The sequence below is a fragment of the Callithrix jacchus genome, chromosome 3 (assembly GCF_049354715.1).
Source record: "Callithrix jacchus isolate 240 chromosome 3, calJac240_pri, whole genome shotgun sequence".
Classification (NCBI taxonomy): domain Eukaryota; kingdom Metazoa; phylum Chordata; class Mammalia; order Primates; family Cebidae; genus Callithrix; species Callithrix jacchus.
In genome coordinates, this window is record NC_133504.1 from 183,716,973 (window position 1) to 183,738,567 (window position 21,595).

Here is a 21,595-nt window from a genome sequence, read left to right on the forward strand (position 1 = left end):
CTGAGTGCGGAAGACCACAGGGTCACTTTCCATTTACAGTATTTCAAAATATTACATTGATGACTTCATTTTCTCAGGTATAAGTGTTTAAGGGAAGAAAATTATTTAACGGAACAGAGCTGTTTCACTCAATACGCCTACAGCCCCCAGAAAATTTCATGAAGAACAAGTTTTCTGTAGCAATTTTTCATACCGGCACATCAGTCACTATGAAGCTTCAACCATCCACGCTTGGAGATCCTCAGCCTTCAACCTCCAGATCCTGACATTGGTGTGTTAGAACTGAGTCATTCCCAAAGGATTAACATCTAAAATAGAAACCTATTTCTTCCAGGGTAGATGAAGATTCCAGCAGGGTGTCAATAGGATCACGTTAAGCAGATGTCTCGCTACAGTGCAATGAAGCCAGTCCTATTTCTCCATAAGCACAGCAGGCTCCATACAGTGATCATCCTTATTCCATAAAGGCTATCGAGACAGACAAGCCAGGGCCTTTGTCAGTGTTAACTCTCAGATGACTAGATCAAAGCAGTCTGTAATGTGTTGATAAAGACCGTTCCCTTGTTGCTGACATGAACTACATATTTATGTCCAGAATAGTTATGTCTACTGAAAACTCAGACTTCACAGGAATCATCCCCTCCTCATCTCAGTGAAGCAACTATGTTCAAAGCATGTAAGTTGTATTAGGGACTGTAAGGCATCCAGAGACAGATTAAAGGATTCTGTGCATAGCTTACGTGCCATTTTATACAAGGGACTTGAGCACCTATTAAAGGTTCCAGAATCAACCCCTTACAATACAGGGTAAATGGTACTCATTTTATTCTGAGGGTTTAAAAATGCCAGCCAGACTAGTCAGTCAATCAAGAAACAAATACCTAAAAAAAAAAAAAAAGTCAGAAGGTACTTAAGCCGTATCTCTCAACCCTAGGACACTACATAGAGATGGATCCAGCTGACTGGGAGACAGAGAAATTAATGTTATTCACTTATGAATCATGGAGACCCATGTGCCCCTTTAAGATAAGTTTAGAAAACACAGGCTCCTCTTGGCAGAACCTCCCATCTTTGGGCCAGGGCCTTCTAAAGTCCATTCCTGAATCAGCCTGCCCAGGGCAGATATAAGTGGGGACCACTCAAGGGGGTGTTTAATTCCACTACACTACTGAGAGACCACCTCAGTCTCCTGTATGGAAGAGAACACTGAGGTGGTCTCTCGGTAGTGTAGTTGAATTGAACTAGGGCCAACATTTTTTATGGGAGTGAAGCTTCCCAAGAAGTTTTCTTCCAGAGAACCAAGTGGAAATGAGAGATAAGACAATTTCCCAGGGAGCATTCAGTTTCATCACAGGTCTCTTAAGGGCATGAAAATTTTCTGGGGGTTGTGAGCATACTGGGAGCCCAAGTGATGATCCGAGGCAAGATGCCATCAGCTCACTTCTCCCAGCACAGCCACATCCCCTAGGTGGAAATCCCCAGATTCTTAAGACTGGTAGAAACACTGAAAACCAGCTTTATTCAGAGTAAAACATGGATCCATCTCCCATGAACTCCTCTGATATGAAGAGTCACCAAACTGTTTTGAGGCTGGGCATAGTGGCCCACACCTGTAATTCCAGCACTTTTGGAGGCCAAGGCAGGTGGATCACCTGGGGTCAGGAGTTTGAGACCAGCCAGGCCAACACAGTGAAACCCCATCTCTACTTAAAGTTAGCCGGGCATGGTGCCATGCACCTGTAGTCCCAGATACTCAGAAGGCTGAGGTGGGCACATCAGAGGTTAGGAGCTTGAGACCAGCCTGGCCAACAAGCTGAAACCCTGTCTCTACTAAAAACAAACAAGCAAATGGCAGCAGCAGCCAGGCATAGTGACATGCAGCTGCAGTCCCAGCTACTTGGGAGACTGAAACATGAGAATTATTTGAAGCCAGGAGGTGGAGTTTGCAGTGAGCTGAGATTGTACAACTGCAGCCTGGGTGACAGAGCAAGACTGTGTCTCAAAGAAAACAAAACAGCATTTTGGGCAGTAAGACCTACATCATTCTGGAGATGTCGATTCCAGCTGCTGTGTAGGAAATGGGGATTGTTCCCTACTCTGCCACTTCGTGCTCAATGGTCCTAAAGGCCCATTCCTTTGACAGCTTCAAACTAATAGGACTCTTGTCTGCTTCTGAGAAACAAGATTTGAGACCAAGATGAGGCAAGGTCCAGCTTCCAGTTAGTTTTCACTGTGGGACTTTCTTATCCTACAGCAAGAGATGACTTAGTTTTACCCTCAATGTGCCAGAACATTGAGATCAACAGTCACCAGCAATGGGTTCCAGGAGTAAATCAGGGTGTGAGGAAGATGAGAATCCAGGGTGAACCTCGTTGAACCTGCCCAATCATTGCAGGACCCATGAGGTGCCAGCAGGTACCGATGTAGAAAATAAAGTCAGAACAACTATGCTGAGTGGTCTCCAATGGGAGGCTCTCAAGTCTGGGCCATTTACCATCAACTGAGCCCAGCCTGACTCAAACAGGCTCACCACACTTTCCTAAGGAAGATATGGAATGTCTACTACAGCACCAGGAGGAAGATACAAATTCTAAAAGCTTTCCCCATAGAGATTATGAGCATCCCCCTCTGCAAAGCTGTCCAGGTTCCACTGGCCTCACCTCTGGAACAAAAAGTACTCACCGCAGAGCACCCTGGACTCACAGGAGACCCAACCCCAAGGACCAACACACCTTAGGGAGTCCCCTTGCTGCATCCTCACCAGCATCACTGGCAGAGTAAGATGCTCGAGTCCTCAGACTTCCCAGCCAAGAAGCTCCCTGGGTTCACAGAGCCATTTCTCAGCATGAAGAATGCATGGATCTGTGTCTCCTTGCTGCTTCTTTCAGGGTCAGCAACTCATAGTCAACACGCTAATGTTTTATGAGGGCAGCCCTTGTGTTGCTTGTCTTCTTACTGCATCCATCCTTTGGGAGACTGTGACCCAACAGCAGCAGGAAAAGATCTCTGAAAGAAAGCCACCTCAGAGAATGTTTGGAAGACATGACCCACAGCTGCCAGTCCCAGCTACAATACAGAGCTGGCTGTCGGTTTGGGGATAGGGCCAGGTCACTGCAGCAGTGCAAGCATGTGGGACTATAAATGTTCCAGAGATAAACACCACTCCCCAGAGGAATGCAGGATGCCAAGACAAAGCAGTGTTGTCCACAATGACCACCATCCCATTTGTCCCTTATCTGTGACAACTTTTATTGGTGCCAATGGCATCGAGAGAAACAGGCAACATCCACCTCCAAGCTCCCAGTGTTCAGAAGGCTCAACAAAAATTTCAGCAGCAGAACCTGAATCTTAATAGCTTCAGAGAAAATAGATTTGTGTCACGACCTTCAACCCTGGTGAATGATGCCTCACCATGTTACTGAAAGAAGGGCCTTGCATGAACTGTCCGGGTCCTTGGTGTTTTGAATCAAGATTTGATCAAAACACAGAGGCAAAGTAACAAGGAAGGAAACACAGGAACAATGCAGCAAAAGCTGGTATCGAAGTGAGAAAGCACCCAGGGTGGGAATGGGCTCCAGCAAGTGGCACAAGGGCTCAGTTAAAATGTTCTCTGGGTTTTAAGTTCTCCTTTTGAGGTCCCCATCCATTACTGCTTATCTGGGTAAAGGATTTGGTCCATGGCTAATCAAGGGCTGAGGTGAACTGGTACAGTCTGGAGATGAATAGGTGGTTCCTGCATAACGCACGTCCAAGCCAGGACACTCTCCCCCTTTCATCTGCCACATGGTAGAAGGGGGAGGTTGGAGGAAGAGTAGCCTTGGATCCTTTGCTACTCAGGGTTGGGAGAATGGGGTTTTTCCTTGGGGTTAGCTTTAGGAAGTGGAGATTATTTTGATGCAGCATTGGAAGTCAGCACAGATTGAACTCAGATTCACTGACCCCAGACCTTGGTGTTCTTCCTTGATTCAGCACAAATGACCTGAAGTTCCCTGCCTGCAAACCCTGTTCTCCTGCCCCAAGCCAGTTAGAGTACACAAGTGACTCTGGATAGGCCTTTTCTACCAATAGGGAAGAGGTTTAGTATCAGTAACCCGTAGAACTAAAGGCCTAGTCATTTAAAGGGCACCATCCCTTTAAGCTTTGCTCAATGTAGAGAATTACTAAAAACAAGGTGAAAAGATGTCTAACATCTGCTCCCTTATATAGAATTCATACCTTTTCAAGTAAGTGAAAAGATTGCTGTGAAGTCTTAACACAGATGAAAAATGCAGCCAGCATACAGTATATCATAGACCAAAGAAACACCGCAATAAATGCAGAAGATCACCTGGAGACTTCCTGATAATCAGGGGAAAATACCAAGGCTAACATGAGAAGGACAAGGAAATAGAGTATTGGTTTACATCAAATAAACTTCACCTCCTGGACCCCCAAAATGCAAGCTGGGAGGTGTAGGACTTTTAGGCATTTGAGATCAGAGCACTGTCCACAACACAGGACACAGCCTTCCTCTGTGGACCCTGCTCTGCTCAGACAGTTCATCCAAGTGTGTAACTTACAGACATCACCACGAACACCCTTGATTAACTGAACAGTTCTCTGCATTATGCATTTAGGATACTTGTGACTACAACATCTTTACCAAAGGGAACATAATCTTGATCCAGATTAGGTTGAGAATTCCTGACTATCTACAATTGGCTTTGTAAGCAAGAATAGTTGGAATATGCAGTTTTCATCCAGCCTGTTCAGCACTGAAACCTGCTGCACCACTCCCAGCATCCAGGTGCATTCAATGCAGTTGATTTTGGCTTCTTGGCAGGACTGTGCTCTCATGGGGCTGCACGATGGACCTGCAGATAGAAGGTTAAGTCATCTCTCTATCCGCTTTTACAGAAAGCATCAAAACGGGAACCGACCTGCCACACCTGCCAGAGCACAGAGTGGGACACTTGGGAGATGAGCAGCTTGCTATCCCCCTCTGCAAAGCTGTCCAGGTTCCATCGGCCTCACCTCTGGAGCAGAAAGTACTCACCACAGAGCACCCTGGACTGTGGCCATAACTCTAGAGACCTTGATTCATGAAGCCAAGCTCCCCTAGCTCGCCAAACATCTGGTTTCTTGCGGTGAGTAGATTAAAAAGCATCAACTGGTATATAAAGAGGACACATGCTAAGACCAGAGGCAGCTGTGACTGGCTCAGCCTACTGTCATCAGGAGGAGGGAAACACTGAGACTTGAGACTGCCAGTCCTACAGCGTGGAAATTTTCCGGCCTCATAACGTCCAACACAACACAGCAAAAGGAGCCAGTGACAGAGAAGGCTGAATGCACAGAGGACTGCAGTGGGCCAGGCCCACACCGGGACCCAGTGCCCATGCCATGTACAGAGTGTGGGACCTCCCTGTGGGTAAAGCGGAGCAAATCTCTCCACCAGAAGTGATCAGTGGTGAGAAACCTGACTAGCAACACTCCAAATACTCATTGGACAATGACTGCCTTGTGCACAGAAAAGAAGTGACAGACAGGGATCAAAGGACAAGCTAGGCTGCGTGGAGACACTGTGGTTACTGAAGTGAAAAGCCACCCACAGAATGTGGCAGAGAACATTGACTGTACATTGTTATTTTAAATAGTGACTCCAAACAGCATGAGATGCACTGTCACAGGAAGTCCCTTGCCATCCCAGTAGCCACCTCACTTCTAAGAGGAATGGCCCAGTCCTCTCCCGAGTCCACACACGGGATGTCATAGCATTGCTTTTGTGGAAATTATGTAATACAAAATTGTTTAAATCGTCATCTTTACCCTTTATCTGGTTTTATTTTGAAAGGATTTTAGCCCTTGTGGCTGCCTTTTCTCTTGTCCCCCAACTGGAAATGTATGAAGGTTTCTGGTCTCCCTGGAAGTGGGTGGAGGCAGCCAGGGTTTAACTGTACACTGACTTGAGACCAGCTGCATAGAAGTGCACACTAAACCAAAGCAAGCAAGCAAGCAAGCAAACATTTCCAGCAGCTTCCAAGGGCAGACCGTGCCGGGTATGGGCAATCCAGGCCCCTGACTTAGGCCTGCCAGGAACTGCAAGCAAGAGACGAGGTGCACACCAGCTCATTCTTCCTTCTCAGTCCCGCCAATTTAACTTGGAAGCCAGAGTTTTTTGGCTGAAGTCACAACTTGAGTAGAAAAATGTACAATGCTTGATGAGGAGGGAAATTCTTCACATCTAAAGAGCTTTAGTCCATCTAAGAACAGCTGGCATCCCATCTGAATTTGAAGCTCACAGGACAGAGCACATCTTAAAACATAATGCAGTTTAGATTAGATTGTGTTTGTTCCCATACAAGGTATGGTATATGGCAACGAAAAGCTATAGCTAATATACAATACACTCCATATGGCAGTCTAACCAACAACCTGCACTCCCAATGAGTTTCAGATTTCTATAGCACTTGCCATGTTAGCACACGACACACGACAGGAGGTAGATGAAGGTTTAGCTCTATTCATACAATCTCACCTATTTTCTGTGAGAGGGAGAAAGTGAGTTATGACTAGTTGTTCATTGAATAAAATCCTTCCACTTTCTGCATCCTGAGGTAGTTAATAGAAACAGACATTGCAGGAGACAAAGAAACAAGGGGGGATGAGATACAGGGGCATATGAGCACCTCTTCCCAGGAGGCGAAAGCCTCCATCACAGGAAGATGGAGTGAACAGCTCGTTGCTGTAGTAGGTACTGGGCTTGTCTGTCTTCTCCTGAGCAGGGGGAGATCCAGGCTGTGTCCCATTCTATTTGAATGACTGGGCGACTCCAAGATACACCCTCATTCTCTGGATCCATGGTTTTCATAAAGAGTCACAGCTCAGCAGCTCACGGTAAAGTGTTACTTCAGGTGAAGGGGAAGCCTCAACAGAGTTGGTGGGAAACAGATTCTTGGCCCCAAGAACGACTTTCTGAATGCAGTATTCATGGCTCCTCCAGGATCCCCCATCAGGATTGAGCCTCGGTCACCTCTAAGTGACCAGCTCTATCCTACCTCATTGGAAGCATCTCTTGCCTCCCAGTCAGCACCCACCATTCTCTGGGGTTCCCACCATCACTTCCAGGAGAAGTACCAAGGAAAGCAGCCAGAGACAGTCCTCTAACGTCCACATCCCCATCCTGGGATCCTGTGAACACATGCTACACAGTGAGGGTAACTTAGTACACAAGACATTAGTTTGTAATCAGCTGACTTGAATCACCTTCCTGACAAGGGGTCCCCTGGCCAGACCCAGGATAATCTATCTTAATGCAATAAAGACAAAGGGAGAATTGGAGGCAAGAATCAGAAGAAAAATTAATCACCAGGGCATGGTGCTGAATCAACACCAAGGAAGGTCCCAACTGAGGATTAACTAGGAAGCCACAAGTCATGCTTAACAGGGGGTCTAAAGGTGGCTTAGTGAGGAAACTGGTCTCTGAAGCAGCCAGAAAGAAATACAACCTTGCCAACAGCTTTGTTTTCTCGAAATAAAACCTGTTTCAAACTTCTGATTTCTAAAACAGCAAGAAAGGCAATTCAAGCTCCTAACTCAGTGTTCATTTGGGATGCCATATGAAATACAGCACCGGTCCAATTCTTTAGCTTCCACATTTGTGGAAATCCAGAATCATTCACTAAGTTTACCTTGCATTTCATATAAAAGCCCTCAGATCTGTTTCTCTGGCAATCCTGGATCAAGAAAGGCCAAGAAAATTAAAACAAACCTTAGCATTCTAGGGTAGAGATATCAGAAAAATTGATAGCATTCATTCATGTATCAAATATGTGAAGTACAAATGCCTTAAAAAATACAGATTCCAAGAACATATATTTAGATTTCCAATGAAGGAAGTGAAATTGAAATCTCCAAGTTTGCCCTGGGCCCAGGCTATTTTCACACAGGATTCTACCACCAACTAAGGTAGAAATGTGTGATATGCAGATTGTTTCAAATTTAAATCAGACCTCTTAAAAATGGCATTCTTTCCTAACAACTAGGTGGACTGACTTAGATAACTGGGAGCTTAAATTCTCCATCATAGAGAAGATCCCATTTCAGAGTGAGCCATGAGGTCCCTGCTGTTCATGAGCTAGAGGAGGTAGAGGAAGGTTTATCTATTTGTATTCAGCACAGCTCCCACAAGGCAGAACATTCCTCACCCAGCTCCCAGGAATAGTTGTCCTGACACTGCTTGCTCCAAGCTTCCTCCATCCTCCCTCTATGGCAGCCACCTTCCAGGCTCTGTGAAACACTTTCCAAGAACCTAAAAAGCCTTGCAAAGCCTTGGGAAGCTAAACCAGCGGCTGCTTTCCACATCAGAAGAGAGCCCTTTGGTTCACACTTGGGCCCCAAAAACCAGGCAGCCAAGCACTTTTATACCCTAGTGATGGAAATGTTTTCAGAAACACGCTTCTTGGATTCAAGACTACTGAGCCTTTCTTGTGCAGCAAGCTGCTGACCTGACCGCAATCAGCACCGCACCCAGACTTTGTGGAAAAGTCCTTTTCGGTGTTTGCACAAGGCATCAGAAGAGAGGCAATGTTTCCAGCACCATGCATTCTGTGCTCAGTCCTTTGCCTCCTCCGGGTGAGTTTAACCTGTTGCATCTATCATTGACCTTTCTGAGGAAGTGTCAGAGCAGATTTAAATCACCAGATGGAATTACTTGCTCCCATCAAGGTGAAAATCAATCTGGAGAATGTTTCTTCCCCACAGACTGTTAAGCAGAACCAGTCAGACAACCACTTCACGTGAGCATGGGTCACATAATTAACACCCAAGTCACATCAGTCTCCAGGCATGAAAGGAGTATCTGGCTTTATTCTGGAGTCTATGAGGAGAGTGTTGTAAATGAAATCTCTATGAAAATCAGATGTGGAGGACATCCATTTTCATAGTCCTCCTTAAACTTAGAAGCCTTTCTAAGCAGAGTTACAGTGATTTAGGGCCAGCGGACCAGCCATAATGACACTGACAAGGCAACTATTTCTTCTCCAGTCATAAAGGAAGGGTTTGGTTTTCAGTTCTCAGGACACATGGGCACTTCCAGTCCAAATGCAGCTGAAGGTTAGAGATCGGGTTGGGTACAGGCCCCACAGCACCAGCAGCTTGCAGTGAGTTATCCTTACAGTGGACTCGGGCTCTGGATGGGGGTAACCAGATTCCTGGCCCACGCTGTGGAATTATCCTGCATAGATGAAGCAGGCTGGAAGAATGAGAACATTCAGGATGCAACCTGAGAAGCCGCTGTCAGTGTAGAGCTGCTCACTGGATGCTGGGAAACTAAGCGGGACCCTGAGGAGGTACCATCAGGATGGTTCTTAGCCCCAAAACCATACCTGGCCCTGGTAAGATCCCAACATGAGTTACCACTAATTATAGAAAACCCAGCATATTTCAGCTGCGAAAATATAGATCATGCTTTTGGTACCATTACTGAGTTTGTCAAAATTCTAGCTCACTGTACCAGAGCTCTAAAATCTCCCAAGGTAGATCAGCCTCAGGCTCCAAGGTACAGGGCCATAGTATGAAGAGGAAACTTCCCTTACGGATGTAGGATGGATGTGGTAGGCAATCCCAAGAGTACAATTTTGACATTTTCCATGTGGCTTTCTAGAGGATTCCCAGGGAGACTGACTTGCACACAGCATAGAGGTAACCACGTCAATGCCCCCCCCAGTTCTGGCTGCTTTTTCAACCCTGTCTTCAATTAGTCCCTTTGCATTTCCTGGAGGCACTTTCACAGGTTTATGTACCTCAAGCATAGGCCTCCAGTTCCAAATTCAGGAAATCCATATGCAGACACTCAGGTCTCACTTCATCAGATAAGAATCTTAACTTTTTTCACTGACATGATTCCTCCAGTTGAAAATGTCCAGTTACTTCTAACAATAAAAGTGGGATTAGAAATATCTAGAAACTGGTGGTTGCTTGAATTATTTCAGATTCCAGTTGGGACACCAGAAACTACTCATTTCTACCTGGGTCTTCCTGCTCAACCCATCATTACCTAAATTTGTGTGGTGACCTGGGCTTGACATGCCTCCAGACACAGTGAGGGGGCTATGTTCCAAGTAATCACCCTTCAAATGAAAGCACACGCTGAGCTACCAATTCTCTGCAGGTGAGGAGAAAATTGCCAAAGGCCACTGTGGCCTCCAAAGACATCAACCAGGCTACAGTTCTCACATAGATTCCTCTTCCCCAGAATTAAAATGGCCAACCTGAGTCAAGACTAATTCTTTTCCATGCTGTCACTTTGTCATCCTTCCTACAGAAGATAGTTTATGCCAGCAACTAAACATTCTTGGAGTATACCTGAATTTGAGTTATGGACTAACACATTGATGGTGCTACTTTAAAACCAAACGTTCTATACTCATCTTTAGCAATTGGTTGACAAGACTGAGCAACAGAACTGTATGCAATGCAGCAAATCTCCATTCAAAGCTCGGGTGGACAAAGACAAATGCAGCATTCTTGTTAGAGGTCAAGTCCAGCCTATGAAAATCTATATAATCCCCAGAGTGTAAAACGTACTGAAAATCTACAAGAAGGATTTCTAGTGTATTGTCAGTTATGGTGGTGTTTACAAAATAAGTTGGTTTTTTCAAATGAGCCCAAAACTGACTTTGGGAAAAGCCTGCAGATGAGTAATCTCAGTTATTCAAACACGCACTTCAGTGTCAGTCCTGGGTATCATCCCAACCCCAAACAGTTGTGATTGCACTGCTGTCCTCTACCTGCCTTCCACCACAGGTAAGAATTACAAAGCCCTTTGGAGATGTGTCTCCACCCAGTGTGTGTAATGCAGGCATAATTGAGATTGGTCTTCAGACATTAGCACTTAAGGCAAAGAAACAACGAGTGCAATCAGACATGTTTCCACAAAGTAACGGCGGGATACAACGCATTAGAATGTCTGTTCTAAAGAAGTTAAAATTTTAAAGATTTCTTATCCCAGATTAGAAGGGCTGTTTCAGGCCATTCTTACACATTGCTAGAAAGACATTTCCAAGACTGGGTAATTTTCAATAAAAGAGGTTCAGTCGTCTCCTGGTTGTACAGGCTGGTCCGGAACTACAGCACTGACATCTGCCTTTGTGACGCCTCAGGAGGCTGATGCTTACGAGAAGGCAAAGGGAAAGCTGGCAGGTCACATGGCAAAAGCAGAAGCAAGGCAGCAGGGCGAAGAGGGTGCCACAAATTTCTGAATGACTACACCTCGAGAAAGCTCACTATAATGAGGGCAGCGGCAAACCTGAGGGATCCATGTCCGTGACCAAAATGCCACCATCAGGCCCCCAGGGTCCCACATTAAAGACTATATCTCAACCTGAGACTTGGACGGGATATCTAAGCTGTATTGGAACAACATAAGCCAATATTAAGAAAATATGCATATAAAGATCTCTTGGTCAGAGAACTCAGTGAATATTTAGTTGAAAGAAGGCACTGGGACTACCATGGAGAATTAAAAAAATGAGAACGAGAAACCTCTACCCATGTGGTTAATTTAAGACAGTCTTCTCAGATACAGAGACTCACAGGCTTATATTGACCATTTTCGATGACACCAGTGTGACAGGCAATGGGAATAGCTCTAAGACCAAATGCTCTATGCTCTTCTCTAGCGATTTGTTCACAAGACTGAACAACTTAGAACTGTATGCAATGCAGCAAATCTCCGTCCAGAGCTCGCGTAGACAACGGGAAATCCAGCCTTCTACTTAGAAATCAAGTGACAGCCTATACAATCCTACATAATCCCAAGAGAGTAAAACTTCCTAGAAATATACAAGAGGGATTTCTAGTGTATTTTCACTTAGGTTGGTGTTTACATGGTAAGTTGGTTTTTCCAAATGAGCCCAAAACTGACCCTGGAAAGAGCCTGCAGATGAGCAATCTCAGTTATTCACACACACATTTCAGTGTCAGTCCTGGGTATCATCCACACCACTTCAAAACTTGTGACTTTACTGCTGTCCTCTACCTGCCTTCCACAGCACATGGTAAGAATTACCAAGCCAGATGGAGATGTGGCTCCACCAGGTGTGTGTAACGCAGGAAAAATTGAGATTTGTCTTCAGACTCTAACACTTAAGGCAAAGAAAGGCTGAGGGGAATCACACATGTTCCCACAAAGTAACCGTGTGACAAAAAGCATTAGAATATCTTTTCTTCAAAAGTTGAACTTTTTTATATTTTTATCTCAGGTAACAAGGGCTGTTTCATGCCATTCTGACACATTGCCACAGAGGCGTTTCCAAGACTGAGTAATTTTCAAGAAAGGAGGATCAATCGTCTCCCGATTCTGCAAGCTGGTGGGGAAGCACAGCACTGGCATCTCCTTGTGGGACGCCGCAGGAGGCTGATGATTATGGAAAGAAAAAGGGTAGCTTGCAAGTCAGATTGCAAAAGCAGGAGCAAGACGGTGGGGCGGGAAGGGGGTGCCAACACTTCTGAATGACTGCACCTCATGAGAGCTCACTGTGGTGAGAACAGCACCAAACCTGAGGGATCCACTTCCGTGACCCAAACACCACCTGTCAGATTCCACAACACCCCACCTTAAAGACTGTATCTCAACCTTAGACATGGAGGGGATATCTGAACTGTATTGGGGCAACATAAGCAAATATAAAGCCAGTATGCAGCTAAAGATCACTCGGTCAGAGTAGTCAGTGAATATGTACTTGAAAGGAGGCCCTGGAATGACCAAGGAGAGTCAAAGGAATGAGAACGAGAAACCTCTACCCATGTGGTTAAGACAGTCCTCTCAGATAGGGAGACTCACAGGTTTATACTGGCCACTTTTTATGCCAACAGTGTGGCAGGCAATGGCAATCCCTCTAAGACCAAATGCTCTATGCTGTTCTCTAGCGATTCTTTCACAAGACTGAACAACTCAGAACTCTATGCAGTGAAGCAAATCTCCATTCAAGGCTCGGGGGGACATAGACAAATGCAGCCTTCTAGTTAGAGATCAAGTGTCAGCCTATAAAATACTACGTAATCCCCAGAGAATGAAACTTACTGGAAATCTACAAGAGGGATAAAGTGTATTGTCAGATATGTTGGTGTTTACACGGTAAGTTGGTTTTTCCAAATGAGCCCAAAACTAACCCTGGAAAAACCTGCAGATGAGCAGTCTCAGTTATTCAAACGCACATTTCAGTGTCAGTCCTGGGTATCATCCACACCACTTCAAACACTTGTGACTTCACTGCTGTCCTCTACCTGCTTTCCACAACAGACGGTAAGAATTACCAAGCCAGTTGAAGATGTGTCTCCACCAGGTGTGTGTAATGCAGGCAGAATTGAGATTGGTCTTCAGACTCTAGCACTGAAGGCAAACAAAGGCTGAGGGGAATCAGACATGTTCCCACAAAGTAACGGTGGGATAAAAAGCATTAGAATGTCTGTTCTACAGAAGATGAACTATTTTAGATGTTTTGCCCAGATGAGAAGGGCTGTTTCAGGCCATTCTTACACATTGCCACAAAGATGTTTCCAAGACTGAGTAATTTTCAAGAAAGGAGGTTCAATCATCTCCTCATTCTGCAGGCTGGTGGGGAAGCACAGCACTGGCATCTCCTTCTGGGAGGCCTCAGGAGGCTGATGATTATTGGAAGGAAAAGGGGAATCTTGCATGTCACATGGCAAAAGCAGAGAGGCAAGGCGTCACACTACGGGGAGGGTGCCACACACTTCTTGAAGACTGCCTCTCGTTAGAGCTCACTGTGGTGAGGAGAGCACCAAGCCTGATGGATCCAATTCCCTGACCCAAATCCCACATGTCAGGCCCCCACCGTCCCACCTTAACAACTATATCTCCACCTCAGACTTCGAGGGGATATCTAAACTTTATTACAGCAACATCAGCAAATGTAAAGCAAACATGCATCTAAATATTTCTTCGTCAGAGTAGTCAGTGAATATTTAGTTGAAAGGAGGCACTGGGACGACCGAAGAGAATCAAAGGAATGAGAACAAGAAACCTCTACCCATGTGGTTAAGACAGTCCTCTCAGATAGGGAGACTCACAGGCCTATATTGACCACTTCGTATGCCACGTGTGGCAGGCAATGGCAATCCCTCTAAGACCAAATGCTTTCTGCTCTTCTCGAGCGATTCTTTCACAAGACTGAACTCAGAACTCTATGCAATGAAGCAAATATTCCTCCAGAGCTCAGGTGGACATAGACAAATGCAGCCTTCTAGTTAGAGATCAAGTCTCAGCCTATAAAGCACTACACGATCCCCAGAGAATAAAACTGACTAGAAATCTACAAGAAAAATTTCTTGTGTGTTGTCAGTAATGTTGGTGTTTACACGGCAAGTTGGATTTTGCAAATGAGCCTAAAACTGACCCTGGAAAGAGCCTGCTGATGAGCAATCTCACTTACTCAAACACACATTTCAGTGTCAGTCCTGGGTATCATGCACAGCACCCCAAACTCTTGTGACTTCACTGCTGTCCTCTACCTGCCTTCCACGACACATGGTAAGAATTACCAAGCCAGTTGGACATGTGTCTCCACCAAGTGTGTGTAATGCAGACATAATTGAGATTTGTCTTCAGACCCTAGGACTTAAGGCAAAGAAAGGCCAAGGGGAATCAGACATGTTCCCACAAAGTAACGGTGGGATAAAAAGCATTAGAATATCTTTTCGTCAAAAGTTGAACTTTTTTGTATTTTCTGTCCGAGGTAAGAAGGGCTGATTCGGGCCATTCTTACACATTGCCACAGAGGCGTTTCCAAGACTGAGTAATTTTCAAGAATGGAGGTTCAATCATCTCCTGATTCTGCAGGCTGGTGGGGAAGCACAGCACTGGCATCTCCTTCTGGGAGGCCTCAGGAGGCTGATGATTATTGGAAGGAAAAGGGGAAGCTTGCAAGTCAGATGGCAAAAGCAGGCGCAGGGCGGCAGGGCGGGGGGTGTTCCACATACCTCTGATTGACTGCACCTCATGAGAGCTCACTGTGGTGAGAACAGCACCAAGCCTGAGGGATCCACTTCCGTGACCCAAATACCACCTGTCAGGCCCCAAAACATCCCACCTTAAAGACCGCATCTCAACCTGAGACATGAAGGGGATATCTAAACTGTATTGGGGCAACATTAGAAAATATAAAGCAAATATGCATCTAAAGATCGCTTGGTCAGAGTAGGCAGTGAATATTTAGTTGAAAGGAGGCACTGGGACAACCATGGAGAATCAAAGGAATGAGAACGAGAAACCTCTACCCATGTGGTCAAGACAGTCCTCTCAGATTGGGAGACGAACAGGCTTATATTGACCACTTGCTATGCTACTGGTGTGGCACACAATGGCAATCCCTCTAAGACCAAATGCTCTATGCTCTTCTTTAACGACTCTCTCACAAGACTGAACAACTCAGAACAGCAGGCAATTCAGCAAATCTCCGTCCAGAGCTTGGGTGGATAAAGGCAAATGCAGCCTTCTTGTTACAGATCAAGCCTCAGCCTATAAAATCCTGTGTAATCCCCAGAGAGTAAAACTTACTAGAAATCTACAAGAAGGATTTCTAGTGTATTGTCAGTTAGGTTGGTGTTTACACGGTAAGTTGGTTTTCCCAAATGAGCCCAAAACTAACCCTGGAAAAAGCCTGCAGATGAGCAGTCTCACTTATTCAAACACACATTTCAGTGTCAGTCCTGGGTATCATCCACACCACTTCAAACACTTGTGACTTCACTGCTGTCCTCTACCTGCCTTCCATGACAGATGGTAAGAATTACCAAGCCAGTTGGACATGTGTCTCCACCAGGTGTGTGTCACACAGGCATAATTGAGATTTGTCTTCAGACTCTAGGACTTAAGGCAGAGAAAGGCCGAGGGGAATCAGACATGTTCCCACAAAGTACCTGTGGGATAAAAAGCATTAGAATGTCTATTCTTCAAAAGTTGAACCTTTTTATATTTTCTGTCCCAGGTAAGAAGGGCTGTTTCAGGCCATTCTTACACATTGCCACAGAGGCATTTCCAAGACTGAGTAATTTTCAAGAAAGGAGGTTCAATCATCTCCCGATTCTGCAAGCTGGTGGGGAAGCACAGCACTGGCATCTCTCTGTGGGACGCCGCAGGAGGCTGATGATTATGGGAAGAAAAAGGGAAGCTTCCAAGTCAGATTGCAAAAGCAGGAGCAAGACGGTGGGGCGGGAAGGGGGTGCCAACACTTCTGAATGACTGCACCTCATGAGAGCTCACTGTGGTGAGAACAGCACCAAACCTGAGGGATCCACTTCCGTGACCCAAACACCACCTGTCAGACTCCACAACACCCCACCTTAAAGACTGTATCTCAACCTTAGACATGGAGGGGATATCTGAACTGTATTGGGGCAACATAAGCAAATATAAAGCCAGTATGCAGCTAAAGATCACTCGGTCAGAGTAGTCAGTGAATATGTACTTGAAAGGAGGCCCTGGAATGACCAAGGAGAGTCAAAGGAATGAGAACGAGAAACCTCTACCCATGTGGTTAAGACAGTCCTCTCAGATAGGGAGACTCACAGGTTTATACTGGCCACTTTTTATGCCAACAGTGTGGCAGGCAATGGCAATCCCTCTAAAACCAAATGCTCTATGCTGTTCTCTAGCGATTCTTTCACAAGACTGAACAACTCAGAACTCTATGCAATGAAGCAAATCTCCATCCAAGGCTCGGGGGGACATAGACAAATGCAGCCTTCTAGTTAGAGATCAAGTGTCAGCCTATAAAATACTACGTAATCCCCAGAGAATGAAACTTACTGGAAATCTACAAGAGGGATAAAGTGTATTGTCAGATAGGTTGGTGTTTACACGGTAAGTTGGTTTTTCCAAATGAGCCCAAAACTAACCCTGGAAAAAGCCTGCAGATGAGCAATCTCAGTTATTCAAACGCACATTTCGGTGTCAGTCCTGGGTATCATCCACACCACTTCAAACACTTGTGACTTCACTGCTGTCCTCTACCTGACTTCCATGACAGACGGTAAGAATTACCAAGCCAGTTGAAGATGTGTCTCCACCAGGTGCGTGTAACGCAGGCATAATTGAGATTGGTCTTCAGACTCTAGCACTGAAGGCAAACAAAGGCCGAGGGGAATCAGACATGTTCCCACAAAGTAACGGTGGGATAAAAAGCATTAGAATGTCTGTTCTACAGAAGATGAACTATTTTAGATGTTTTGCCCAGATGAGAAGGACCGTTTCAGGCCATTCTTACACATTGCTACAAAGACGTTTCCAAGACTGAGTAATTTTCAAGAAAGGAGGTTCAATCGTCTCCTGGTTGTGCAGGCTGTTTGGGAAGCACAGGACTGGCATCTGCTTCTGAGATGCCTCAGGGGGCTGCTGCTTACGGGAAGGCAAAGGGGGAGCTTGCATGTCACATGGAAAAAGCAGAGAGGCAAGGCGTCACACAACAAGGAGGGTGTCACACACTTCTGGAAGACTGCCTCTCCTTAGAGCTCACTGTGGTGAGAACAGCACCAAGCCTGAGGGATCCACTTCCGTGACCCAAATACCACCTGTCAGGCCCCAAAACATCTCACCTTAAAGACTATCTCAACCTGAGACATGAAGGGGATATCTAAACTGTATTGGAGCAACATTAGCAAACTTAAAGCAAATATGCATCTAAAGATCGCTTGGTCAGAGTAAGCAGTGAATATTTAGTTGAAAGGAGGCACTGAGACCACCATGGAGAATCAAAGGAATGAGAACGAGAAACCTCTACCCATGTGGTCAAGACAGTCCTCTCAGATTGGGAGATGAACAGGCTTATATTGACAACTTGCTATGCTACTGGTGTGGCACACAATGGCAATCCCTCTAAGACCAAATGCTCTATGCTCTTCTTTAGCAACTCTCTCACAAGACTGAACAACTCAGAACAGCAGGCAATTCAGCAAATCTCCGTCCAGAGCTTGGGTGGATAAAGGCAAATGCAGCCTTCTTGTTACAGATCAAGCCTCAGCCTATAAAATCCTGTGTAATCCCCAGAGAGTAAAACTTACTAGAAATCTACAAGAAGGATTTCTAGTGTATTGTCAGTTAGGTTGGTGTTTACACGGTAAGTTGGTTTTCCCAAATGAGCCCAAAACTAACCCTGGAAAAAGCCTGCAGATGAGCAGTCTCACTTATTCAAACACACATTTCAGTGTCAGTCCTGGGTATCATCCACACCACTTCAAACACTTGTGACTTCACTGCTGTCCTCTACCTGCCTTCCATGACAGATGGTAAGAATTACCAAGCCAGTTGGACATGTGTCTCCACCAAGTGTGTGTAATGCAGGCATAATTGAGATTTGTCTTCAGACTCTAGGACTTAAGGCAGAGAAAGGCCGAGGGGAATCAGACATGTTCCCACAAAGTACCTGTGGGATAAAAAGCATTAGAATGTCTACTCTTCAAAAGTTGAACTTTTTTATATTTTTTGTCCCAGGTAAGAAGGGCTGTTTCAGGACATTTTTACACATTGCCACAGAGGCGTTTCCAAGACTGAGTAATTTTCAAGTAAGGAGGTTCAATCATCTCCTGATTCTGCAGGCTGGTAGGGAAGCACAGCACTGGCATCTCCTTCTGGGAGGCCTCAGGAGGCTGATAACTATTGAAAGGAAAAGGGGAAGCTTGCATGTCAGATGGCAAAAGCAGGCGCAGGGCGGCGGGGCGGGGGGTGTTCCACATACTTCTGATTGACTGCACCTCATGAGAGCTCACTGTGGTGAGAACAGCACCAAGCCTGAGGGATCCACTTCTGTGACCCAAGTACCACCTGTCAGGCCCCAAAACATCCCACCTTAAAGACTGCATCTCAACCTGAGTCATGAAGGGGATATCTAAACTGTATTGGAGCAACATTCGCAGGTTTTCTCCTCGCCTCGGCTTTTGGAAAGTTCTGGCCTGATCTCCAAGACACGTGATTTACTTAACCCTATCATTGACCACCAATGCCTCACCCTACATGCCCTGCCCCATGCTTTGTCCTCAATAAAAGTCAGAGTGCCCAGGCACTCGTGGCCACTGCTGAACTCCCCACATTGGCTGGCTGTGGATCCGTTGGCCCAAACTCTTTTTTGGTGTTTTGTGTCTTATTTCCAGTTTCTAATCTCCACACCTGCAGATGGTCCCTACAAGAACACAACTCCTCATGGAGAGGACATCAGAAATCACACATATGACCAATATGCTATGCCATGTCATGGGGAACCCAGCTACAGAAACTCAGTGGCTCCACAGATGCCAAGCAGTGCCTGAAGAAACTTTTACAGAATTGGCTCTATGCTGTTGCACATGAAGTGACAGCAATATGATAGGTGGTAAAATATATCCTTGCAGTAATTGGTAACAACACAAATTGGGATCTCATAAGGGCTAGTTGGGGCCTTTCTTTTCTTAGAAGGTAAAATCTAACAGTTCTCACAAGTAGATCTTGTGCTAGGAGCTGCCAGGGAGACACAGGGAAGGTTGTTCAAATGAATCTGCCCCAGGGCAGTGGTCACCCCAGAAGGTATCTGGCCCCTGATGGACTGTGCTGGAATCACAAATGGGCAAGGTGAAATGCAAGGGTACTGTGTCCTTTAAAATAGGGGTAGTGCCCCGAGATAAGTTTGTACACAGCCACAAGTTCACGCAAAGTATAGCCTGAAAAGCTAAATGCCCATCTCAGAAAAAGGGTTCTAGGTAACATCCAATTTTCTAAACTAAAAGCAAGATCCACAGAAGGTAGAATGTATCTGATCACACATGGATCAGGAACAAGCTGCCTTTCTTGGGACATGCACAAGTATCATGAAAAAAAGAACTGAAAACTCACCAATACAGTGGATTCAGTCTCCACACAGCAATATATGATGCCTCACTCTCTGACATCACTGTCAGTTTCCCTATCTGTGAAATTACTGAGCTACAAGGCAAGGATCTAAACCACATATTCCCACCTCCTCATACCTCTGAGTCTCAGGCTTCTGAAGACATGAAGCTTTTTATCCTGTGATCCTAGATCCCAACATGGATACTGTCACACCTTCCATTTACACTATGGGGAGGGTCCCATCCAGATGGACCAGGAGGTTCCCTGCTCTTCATGAACTGCAGGTCAGCATAGCACCAGGAGAGACTGATCATTTCTCTCCCTGAGGACTGACCATCAGCAGGTCTTTGTCACTAATGGCTCAGAATATTCTCCACCCTCCCTTATGGTAGCCTCTGCCCCAACTGTCAGAACCACCTTCCCACCAAACTACCACCTTACAAATCTTAAAGAGTCATACACCTGAAAAGCAAGACCAGCAGCTGCTTCCACATTCAGAAGAGAACCCGGCTCACATTTGTGTCCCCAAGAGCCTGGCAGGCCCAGCACTCCCCACCATGGGAATGGGAATAATGTCAGAATCCGGTCCCTTCAATGACAGACCACTGAGCCCTTCTTACCCAGAGGAGGTGGTGCTGGTGCCATCACCATCAGCACTGTCTCTAGATGTTCTGCGACAACATTCAGATGTTGCCATGGGCACCAAAAGAGAAAGGCAGAAGGCTCCAGCACCAAGTATTCTGTATTGGGTCTGTCTCTTCCAGGTGAGTTGAAGGTTCCACACCTATTGGCAACTTGAGAAACTTTTGGGATACTTAAATCTGTCAGCACAAGGAACTACTTTTAGGTGAATGGTGGCTCAGGAGACCCTGACCTGCTGAATGATCAATGGGAAAGAGACGGATTGAGAAAGAAGAGTTCCAAGGGGATACAGTGGCACAGTGGCCATTGAGAAAACAGCACTTTCCAGGCACCAGGTATGTATCATCTTCCTGCATGGTCTAAGAGGTAGAAAAAGAAAACCACTTTTTTTTTTTTTGAGATGGAGTTTTGCTCTTGTTACCCAGGCTGCAGTGCAATGGTGCGATCTTGGCTCACTGCCACCTCCGCCTCCTGGGTTCAGGCAATTCTCCTGCCTTCGCTGCCTGAGTAGCTGGGATTAAAGGCATGCACCACCATGCCCAGCTAATTTTTTTTTATTTTTGGTAGAGACGGGGTTTCACCATGTTGACTAGAATGGTCTCGATCTCTTGACCTCGTGATCCACCCACCTCGGCCTCCCAAACTGCTGGGATTACAGGCTTGAGAAAACCCCATTTCTTAAGTGCTTCTTAGCCTTCATTACCAATGCTAAACTAGGTTCCAAAAAGGATTAGGTCAGTGGACCAGCCCTATTGAAACTAACAAGGTGGCTGTCCCTTGCCTAGTGAAAGGAGGGGTTTTTCAGCTCTCTGCATGGACTGCACTTTGCCCCGTCCTGATGGAATTTCAGGCCAGAGGGTATGCTAGTACAGAACTCAAAGCCAGCAGCCTGGAATGACTTGTCTTTACAGCAGACCCTAGTTTATGAAACTGAGCTGAGATTTTCTCTGGCTCCAAGCTGTGGAATTACTCTGAACAGATGGAGCAGCTTGAAGGAAACAATGATCAGGATAGAACCTAAGGAAGCACCTGTCAGTGCAGAGCCATTGGATGCCGGGCAACTCCCTTATCAGGACCCCTTTGGAGGCTCCATCA

The 21,595-nt window shown here is 45.7% G+C and overlaps 1 long non-coding RNA gene across 1 annotated transcript in view; it reads right to left on the reverse strand.

Annotated features, from left to right (window-relative positions):
- Positions 1-20,531, reverse strand: part of LOC144581841 (uncharacterized) — a 211,062-nt gene extending 190,531 nt beyond the window's left edge. Inside the window, exon 1 of the long non-coding RNA XR_013533204.1 lies at positions 1-20,531. This exon is cut by the window's left edge and continues 27,000 nt beyond it. This is a non-coding gene — a long non-coding RNA (uncharacterized LOC144581841).
- Positions 20,532-21,595: the final 1,064 nt, after the last annotated feature.